This window comes from Macrobrachium nipponense, chromosome 9, assembly GCF_015104395.2.
Source record: "Macrobrachium nipponense isolate FS-2020 chromosome 9, ASM1510439v2, whole genome shotgun sequence".
Lineage (NCBI taxonomy): Eukaryota > Metazoa > Arthropoda > Malacostraca > Decapoda > Palaemonidae > Macrobrachium > Macrobrachium nipponense.
This window is the reverse complement of record NC_061110.1, coordinates 6,458,109-6,468,108: the sequence shown is the minus strand read 5'-3', so window position 1 is coordinate 6,468,108 and position 10,000 is coordinate 6,458,109. Positions and strand designations below refer to the sequence as shown.

At 33.7% G+C, this 10,000-nt stretch overlaps 1 protein-coding gene and 1 long non-coding RNA gene across 2 annotated transcripts in view; one reads left to right on the top strand and one right to left on the bottom strand.

Moving 5' to 3' along the window:
- LOC135218528 (uncharacterized) overlaps positions 1-5,253 on the bottom strand; it is a 7,135-nt gene extending 1,882 nt beyond the window's left edge. The window contains exons 1-2 of the long non-coding RNA XR_010315353.1: positions 5,078-5,253; positions 4,082-4,222 (exon numbers count right to left, since the gene is read on the bottom strand). This is a non-coding gene — a long non-coding RNA (uncharacterized LOC135218528). The remainder of the gene's footprint in view (positions 1-4,081; positions 4,223-5,077) is intronic.
- The window catches only part of LOC135218600 (calpain-9-like), a 390,351-nt gene that overhangs the window by 314,893 nt on the left and 65,458 nt on the right, over positions 1-10,000 (top strand). The gene's annotated exons all lie outside the window — the stretch shown is intronic.

Below are 10,000 nucleotides of genomic sequence, written 5' to 3'. Positions count from 1 at the left end.
TGTATTTTTTCTATTAATTCATCAATTTCTTTTTTCTTTTGTTAAAATTAATTTTTTTTCGCATTATCTTTTGTTACTTCTTTCAAATGGACACCTTAATATTCTTTGGAAGATTGAATTTCTGGTCAATGGCTCCTGTGGTGAAATTTTCCCATATGAAAATGGTCCTATATCTTCTGAGTAATAATAATAATAATAATAATAATAATAATAATAATAATAATATAATAATAATAATAATAGTGGGACACCCAGAGTTGAAGAAGAGGAAAGGGATAAAATGGATAAGTATCAAGACCTGAAAATAAAAATAAGAAGGATATGGGATATACCAGTGAAAATTGTACTCATAATCATAGGAACACTAGGCCCGATCCCAAGATCCGAATCTGGAAAAACTAGAGGCTGAAATAGCTCCAGGACTCATGAATAAAGATGTGCTCCTAGAAACAGCGCACATAGTAGAAAAGGGATTGACTCTTAAGGAGGCAGGATGCAACCCGGAACCCCACACGATGAATACCACCCAGTCGAATTGGAGGACTGTGATAGCAAAAAAATAGATAAATAAATCATAATACGAATAATAATAATAAATAAAATAATTATGATAATAATAATAATAATAATAATAATAATAATAATAATAATAATAATAATATAATAATAATAATAATAATAATAATAATAACAACCATCTGATGTTCATGGACGACATCAAGCTGTATGGTAAGAGCATCAAGGAAATAGATACCCTAATCCAGACTGTAAGGATTGTATCTGGGGACATCAGGATGGAGTTTTGGAATAGAAAAATGGTGCGCTTAGTCAACATACAAAAAGGCAAAGTAACGAGAACTGAAGGGATAAAGCTACCAGATGGGAGCAACATCAAACACATAGATGAGACAGGATACAAATACCTAGGAATAATGGAAGGAGGGGATATAAAACACCAAGAGATGAAGGACACGATCAGGAAAGAATATATGTAGAGACTCGAGGCGATACTCAAGTCAAAACTCAACGCCGGAAATATGATAAAAGCCATAAACACATGGCAGTGCCAGTAATCAGATACAGCGCAGGAATAGTGGAATGGACGAAGGCAGAACTCCGCAGCATAGATCAGAAAACAAGGAAACATATGACAATACAAACAAAAGCACTACACCCAAGAGCAAATACGGACAGACTATACATAACACGAAAGGAAGGAGGGAGAGGACTACTAAGTATAGAGGACTGCGTCAACATCGAGAACAGAGCACTGGGGCAATATCTGAAAACCAGTGAAGACGAGTGGCTAAAGAGTGCATGGGAAGAAGGACTAATAAAAGTAGATGAAGACCCAGAAATATACAGAGACAGGAGAATGACAGACAGAACAGAGGACTGGCACAATAAACCAATGCACGGACAATACATGAGACAGACTAAAGAACTAGCCAGCGATGACACATGGCAAGGCTACAGAGGGGAGAGCTAAAGAAGGAAACTGAAGGAATGATAACAGCGGCACAAGGTCAGGCCCTAAGAACCAGATATGTTCAAAGAGCGATATAGGGAAATAACATCTCTCACATATGTAGGAAGTGCAATACGAAAAATGAAACCATAAACCACATAGCAAGCGAATGCCCGGCACTTGCACAGAACCAGTACAAAAAGAGGCATGATTCAGTGGCAAAAAGCCCTCCATGGAGCCTGTGCAAGAAACATCAGCTACCTTGCAGTAATAAGTGGTACGAGCACCAACCTGAGGGAGTGATAGAAAACGATCAGGCAAAGATCCTCTGGGACTATGGTATCAGGACGGATAGGGTGATACGTGCAAACAGACCAGATGTGACGTTGATTGACAAAGTCAAGAAAAAAGTATCACTCATTGATGTCGCAATACCATGGGACACCAGAGTTTGAAGAGAAAGAGAGGAAAAAAATGGATAAGTATCAAGATCTGAAAAATAGAAATAAGAAGGATATGGGATATGCCAGTGGAAATCGTACCCATAATCATAGGAGCACTAGGCACGATCCCAAGATCTCTGAAAAGGAATCTAGAAAAAAACTAAAACTAAAACGCTGAAGTAGCTCCAGGACTCATGCAGAAGAGTGTTGATCTTAGAAACGGCACCCATAGTAAGAAGAGTGATGGACTCCTAAGGAGGCAGGATGCAACCCGGAACCCCACACTATAAATACCACCCAGTCGAATTGGAGGACTGTGATAGAGCAAAAAAAAAAAAAAAAAAAAAAATAATAATAATAATCAAATAATAATAATAAAAACCCCAAAACCCTTCTAAGAGGGAAAATTAAAACATCACGGAAAATTGATTAGAGTAACTTTCGCATAAGTTAACTGAATGCTCTCATTTTTATTGAAAGAGTTTCCGAACGCAAAAAAAAAAAAAAAAAAAAAAGGAAAAAAACAAAAAAAAGAAAAAAATCTTTTTTATGAAGATTGATGACATTTTAACGAGGTAATTTACTCAAGGCAAAATGAATTGACGGGTTTCGTGCACGCAGAAGTTCGTGTGTTTAACTTATCTTTATTAAAATTCCTGTGGTTTTTGTTGTTATGGTTCATATAGATATTTGTGAGTTAGTTGGTGTTATTATTGTGTTTTTTTATATAGTTGTTTATATCAGAATCAGGGACTTGATCAATAAACCTAAACTTATGATATAAGTCATAACAAAAGAGCATCTTAATAGTATACCAGAGATAGAAGCCTTCGCTATTCTAATTTTAAATAAATTGCAGGGGTATCAAAGCCTATATCTGTAGAAGAATCAGATCCCCTACATTAGACCTTCATAACTTATAACATATAACAGAAGAACATCGTAACGGTACAACAAAAAGTTACCACCTTTATGAATCTTGGTTTCAAAAACAATAAGAGAATCAAAACCTATACTCTATAGCGGAATTAGCATCATTAAATTAAACTTGACTTACGCTATAACTTATAACAAATGACCATCGTCATGGTATACCACAGATTAAGAAACATTTACGATTCTAGTATTAGAACATTTTTAAGAGAATCAGAACCGATTTTTTGTAGCAGAATGAGAATCCCTAAATTATCAAATAATAACTTATAACAATATTTAAAGTACCGAATTGCAAACAGGATTATACTTTATAAACTATAAAGGAAGGATATTCTATCACAGTCATCCAATTCGACTGGATGGTATTTATAGTGTGGGGTTCCGGGTTGCATCCTGCCTCCTTGAGAGTCCATCACTTTTCTTACTATGTACGCTGTTTCCAGGAGCACACTCATCTTATTATTATTATTATTATTATTATTATTATTATTATTATTATTATTATTATTATTATTGTACTTAGGAAGCAGACCCTCTCTCAAGCATAGTTTAGTAAAAGTAATAGCTACTTCAGCAGAGTTACACTTGTAGAGATTCTTCTCTATATTCCGAATAGCGGCTTTTCCGTGCTATTTGGAAGATAGAGAAGAATCTCTACAAGTGTAACGCTGCTGAAGTAGCCATTACTTTTAGTTAAGTATTATTATTATTATTAATTAATTATATTATTATTATTATTATTATTATTATTATTATATTATTTTATATTATTATTAATTATTCAGAAGATTGAACCCTTAATGCATATGGAATAAGCCCAACAAAGGGGCCACTGACTTGAAATTCAATCTTCCAGAGAATATAGTGCTCATTTGAAAGGAGTAACAGAGGGTCGTGGGAAATACATAAAGAAGAGGTCAGTTACAGAAAACATAAAGTAAATCAACAAAAGAATAGATAAATAGATAAAAATACATATTAATAATCAAAATAGGAGGAGAAGAAAGAAGCAAATCTACAAAAGAATAAATAAATAGATCAAAATACATGCCAATTATCAAAATAGGAGGAGAAAACAAAAAGCAAATCTACAAAAGAATAAGTAAACAGATAAGAATAAATATCAATTGTCATAATAGGAGAACTTCAGGGTAGTATCGCATAGCATCTTCGCTTAAACGTAAGAGGTACCAACTGCACAACACGTTCCAGACGAGATCCCAGGTCGACTCACTTGGCATAAGCCTTCTCGAGCAGAGCTGCCCAGAACTCGGAGGGGTCTGTCGAGTGCAGGTAGACCAGTCGACCCTTGAAGGTGGGCAGGCGGTCGTCGATGATGACCTCGACCCACTCGCCGAAATGCCAGAACCGAAACCTGGAATAAGTTTTTGGGTTGAATATTTGGGTTGTAAATTTGTTAGGATATGATTAACTGGTTGATTTTTAATTGACATACTTACAAATATATTCTTTATACATATAACGCTTTTATACAGGGAACTGTTATATAGGTCAAAAAATAGTTTCTTTAGAGAGAGAGAGGGGGGGAGAGGATTTGCTATAAATATGAATAATTGCTGCCAAAAGAGTGATTTAATTGGGAAATGTTATATGTCTGAAATAAAATGTTGCAAGGGTTATTACGATATTGAAAACTGCAGTAATGGTTCTTGGAAGCGCTATACACCACTGACTGCATTTCTGCTTTATATATATATGTGTGTGTGTGTGTGTGTGTCTGTGTCTGTGTGCTATCTTTTTATTTTTCCGTTTGTTTCTACCTTTGTAATTATCTGTTTATTTTCGGAATTTGTTTTTCTTAGCAAGTTATTTTTTTGAGTGGGGCCTTGTTATATGTGAAATTAAACAAAATAAATGGATTAAATCTAATATACATATTGATTCATTTCGTTTGTTATTTCGTAGTTTTTTTATTTATATTTACTTGAATTAAAATCTACTTGAAAATTTTTAAAGCCTGAAGAAGAAGGCGCCTTCATTAATAAACATACTTTAATTTGTTTTATCTCAAAGTCTCTTGATTCAATACTCCCCACATACAAAACGCTATAAAAATATAAAAATATACGCAAGCGTTTTAAAAAAACAAAGGTTTTAAACAATTTTTCCTTCCTAAAAAAAAAAAGAGCTGATCACATCCACAAACTATAAACAATAAACTGTATAACAAACGATTCTTCGAGTGGAATTTTGACCACTCTCACCCCACCTGAAGATGCCACAGTAGGTGTGATCAAAGGCCTGGTCTGGAGGAACCACCCTGTCGAGAAACTTTGGCGTGAGGGTCAGTGTCGACACCGCCTGCAGGAGCCAAGTATCTCCCAAGTCGCCTTGCTCGACGTCGAAGCGTGTGGCGCCGTCGGCTATGAACTTCGGTCTGGCGCAGATCTCCTGTAAGACGAAGAAAAAGATGATGGAGATCGCTTCTTGAGGGAGTTGTCTTCGTGGTGTTTACAAGTTGCGTTTTCTTTCAAAGAAAATGGGAATCTGTTTCAAGGCTTAAAAAGGTTGAGTGAGGTGTCTGTCTGGATTGTTTGTTTACAAGTTGCGTTTTCTTTCAAAGAAAATGGGAATCTGTTTCAATGCTTAAAATGAACATGACACTATATTCAAAATATTTATGGTGGTTAGTAATCTGTCGTGACTATTATGATTATCTTTTTTAAGCTGAAATCAAGGTTTTCTAAAGGCAATAAGATGACTGCTCGTATAAAACACTTATAAAATGATGCTCTTCCTTGATTATAATGCTAAGTAAACTGGTAAGAACCCATTTAAAAAAAAGAATGTCAAAGAGGAAAGCATGATATAAGAGAAATTATCAAATTATTTTTCCTGGAAATTTAAAAACCTGAAAATAAATGGAAAAATATTAGATATCGCAATTAAAAAAGGACTGAATCTTTAATTGTACACTTTAAGTAAGAACCATTATTCAGAACTGTTTTATTAAGATCATCTTGTCTTATATACATACTACTTCTTCGATATGTAGAAGTGTAGGTAAATCTCTTAGGGTTGACGAACAAAAAAAAGAAAAATATCACTTTACCACGAAACCAAAATATAGAAAAAAATATAAATTACAAAAAATATTAGACTTCACAATGAAAAACGATTGAATCTTTAATTGTACACTTTAAAGTAAGAATCATTATTCAGAACTGTTTTATTAAGATTATCTATCCTCCATACATACTATTTCTTCGATATGTAGAAATGTAAGTGAATCTCTTAGGGTTGACGAACAAAAAAACAAAATATCACTTTACCACGAAAAAGAAATATATATACAAAAAAATAGCATCGAATCCCAAATAATATTTGACAGTTTCTTATCACCGCATCTGCAGGAAGACCCTATAGTGGTAGTGAAAGGAAAGAAATTGGAGAATATTTCTTCTGACGGAGGAGCAGGAGGAGGAAGAGGAACAGGAATCCAGTGGAACGACGCAGATATGCCAGCCAGGAATTGTCTCGATGGTTTCCCTACCCACCCATCCACCACACCCCCACTGCCACTTTTTCCACAGCAACCGAAAAGTCTTGGCCCAAGGGACGTCACTCAACTCCCCAACCATTGGGTCCAGGACTTTTATATATATTTCTTGACTGCTGACGGGATTAAGGGGTACTCGAAGGCCCCCCCAACCCCGCCCACACACAAAATAAAAATGAAAAGGGAATGCGTGGGGTTTTGAAGCGTAAGAATTCTCTGGGGATCTTCAAGGTCCTTTGTATATATATATGAATATATATATAAACAATATATAGTATATAGATATATATATATATATATATATATATATATATATATATATATATATATAAATCTATATATATATTATTATTTTTTATATATATATATATATATAATATATATATATATATATATATTATATTTATACACGTACATAAAAAAGAATCGTTGAACCAACTTTCTCTATGGAGCGAAGTTTGTAATTGAATGTAAAAAAGAAAGAAATGAAAGCTGTTTTTAATGATAAAAATTCTTTTTGTATTTGGCTATATATATATATATATATATATATATATATATATATATATATATATATATATATATATATTATATATATATATATATATATATATATATATATATATATATATATTATAGAGAAGAATGTTTAACCAACTTTCTTCAATGGAAGTGAAGTGTGGATATGAAATGTCAATGAAGTATAGATATAGAAACTGTAGGGAACAATTGTTTATGTACTATATAGGATATCGGGATTTCAAGGAGAAGAAATACGGATAGGATTCTGATATAGGTAAGAATTACCTCGAGGTAAGGATTACCTCATCGAGGTAATCCTTATCAAGACTTTAAATTATTATGCCATTACGCTTGCTGACTCTCTCTCTCTCTCTCTCTCTCTCTCTCTCTCTCTCCACAGCATTCAACCGGTAACCAAATACATAACGCATTAAATAATTCAACGGAGGAATTCTGGATTGAGCAGGAATCGTACCCTGGATTCGTGGATGTGTGCTGAATGTGATACCAAGTGCACCATGAGGAGAGTGAGAAAATGCTATATTGGAAAGATATCAGTCGACAGGATTAATTACAGTAGGAAATTTGTAATCAAATGTAAAATTTAAATTGTGTTATTGTGTCATTTGAAATGACACCAATTTCTCACTGACGCAGAACGAGTTTACCTTCATCACAGGTGTGTATATACCTGAAGCAGGTGAAAGTTGAGCAAATAAACAGGACGGAAATAATCTCAGTTCGTCATTATATGAGGCAAAACGTGATTACTCATTTTTATGTTGATTGTGACGATATGAACTGGAAATTACATGTCTCGGAAAATTAATTTAGAATGATATGTATATAATTTCATAAATGATCTCATAAGACACTTAATTATTTCTTAAACAAATAAGGAGACTTGCTTGTAAGAATTAAATGATTTAATTACATATATGGATAATTTCGTGAACTAGGAAAATGATTATAAAACTTAGCGACGAGAGTTACGAACTTCCAGAAGGAAAGTATTTCTCCTTTTCATGATACTCACGATCTATTTACAAAGGATTAAGAACCACATCCCAAAGAAAAATTAAAGTAAAAAAGATTTTTCCCGAAAACGTTTTAGTTAATTGCATAAATAACTAGAAAAATCATTATAAATGTAGTGATGGAAGTCACGGTCCAACAGTTTCTACTTTCAAGGATATTCACGATTTATTTGCAAAATACCAAGAACCACATCCCACAAATATAAAATTTAACTGAACAAACATTTAAGTCTCTAGATCTTATTAATTCACTTCATAAACAGATGGAAAAATCATTAGAAACGTAGTGATGGAAGTCACGACACTACAGTGGAACAATTTCTACTTTTAAGGATATTTTTTATCATTTGCAAAGTATCAAGATCCCCGTCCCAAAAAAACCCAAAGAAAAACTAAAACAAAATGACTAGGAAAATAATTATAAATTCAGTGAGGGCAATCAAGGCCCTCAGGAGAGAAACAATTTCTCCTTTTAAATATATGCACGGTATCAATAAGCCCCAAACCAAAAATAAATATTAAACTAATTGAGAACTACTTGATACTCTACATCTCTTTAATTAACTTCAAAAATATTTTGCAAAATAACTACAAGTATGGCGATGGCAGTCACAACCGTCTGAAATGAAATTATTTCTCCTTTTTAAATTTCTGAATAATTTGCAAAGTATCTAGAACCCCATCCCACAAAATTAAACTGGGATCAGAAATTAATTCGAAAAATATTAGTCTCTAAATCTATATATGGAGTTCTACCTTCTTAGACAAGATCACTGACACAAGCAGAACCAGTATAATACAGGAGGGACGATTCTGCTAAAAGAAAAACTGCGACTTTACAAACCACTCAGTCGGTGACTCACTGAATCATCGGCGTATTGTTGTGACAGCCAAAATGAACTGCCTGAAAAGAAAGCTTTAATTACCGATATCCAGTAGATTACCTCTCGAAGAGACATTACAGAAGAGACGCCCATTTATTTTGTCTGCTTCATGCTCGTTAAGTTCCACATTTGGCTGGATTCACTGTTCGTCCTCTCCTGACAGGAAATATATTGGATCTCTCTCTCTCTCTCTCTCTCTCTCTCTCTCTCTCTCTCCTCTCTTCTCTCTCTTGTAGTCTCCGTCTAGTAGTTACGAGAGCTTTGTAGTCTTCGTCTAGTAGTTACGAGAGGCTTTGGTAGTCTTCAGTTATGTGAAATAATTTTTTTACCATACTATTCATTTAAATAGTATGTTTTAGCATACTGTTCAGTTAAATAGTATGTTTCAGTACACTATTCAGTTAAATAGTATGTTTTAACACACTATTCAGTGACAAAGCATACTGTTGAGTTAAATAGTATGTTTTAGCACACTATTCAGTGAAATACTGTTTTAATCAGCACGTTTCAGCATACTGTTCAGTTAAATAGCATGTTTGAGCACACTATTTCAGTTGTATAGTACGTTATTGCAACGGGGATTGGAAAAGGAATTTGGTTTTCATAGTAACTTCGAAGTCAGAAAAACTCTTGGGTAGATACCAGTAGTTATCCTTCGTTAATAGAAGTATTAATAAGTGACACTTTAAAGAGAGTTAGAACTTACAAAACAAATGCGAATCAAACGCTTACAGTAGATACAAGGAATTATTCTCTAGTGATGCAAGTATTACTTGAATTAGCAATAACATATTTGAATAACCTTTGCTAGGCCATCTTCGTCAATGAAAATTTAATTCCTCATTCTTTCGTCACTTTCTTATCTTTTGTAAATATCTAAGCAAACTTCATTAGTTCAGTGCTTTCCCATTTGATCACATAAAGGTCTTTAAACAATTGACCATTTAATTTACCAATACCTCTTGATCATAAAAAATTAGTGGCGAGCTTTTTTGTCTTGAATTAGAAACTCTTTGTAAAGTAAACTGCCAGCAGAAATTACTGAGTGTTTGCTAGGCTTGTTGAGGCCACAGAGAAAAAAAATCACTATAATTTCTTGCTAATGGGAAGGACAGTGGAATACTGATCATTGCAATCCTTGATCATAGAGAGATCAGAAAACAATGATCAATAAAATCCCATACCAGTAG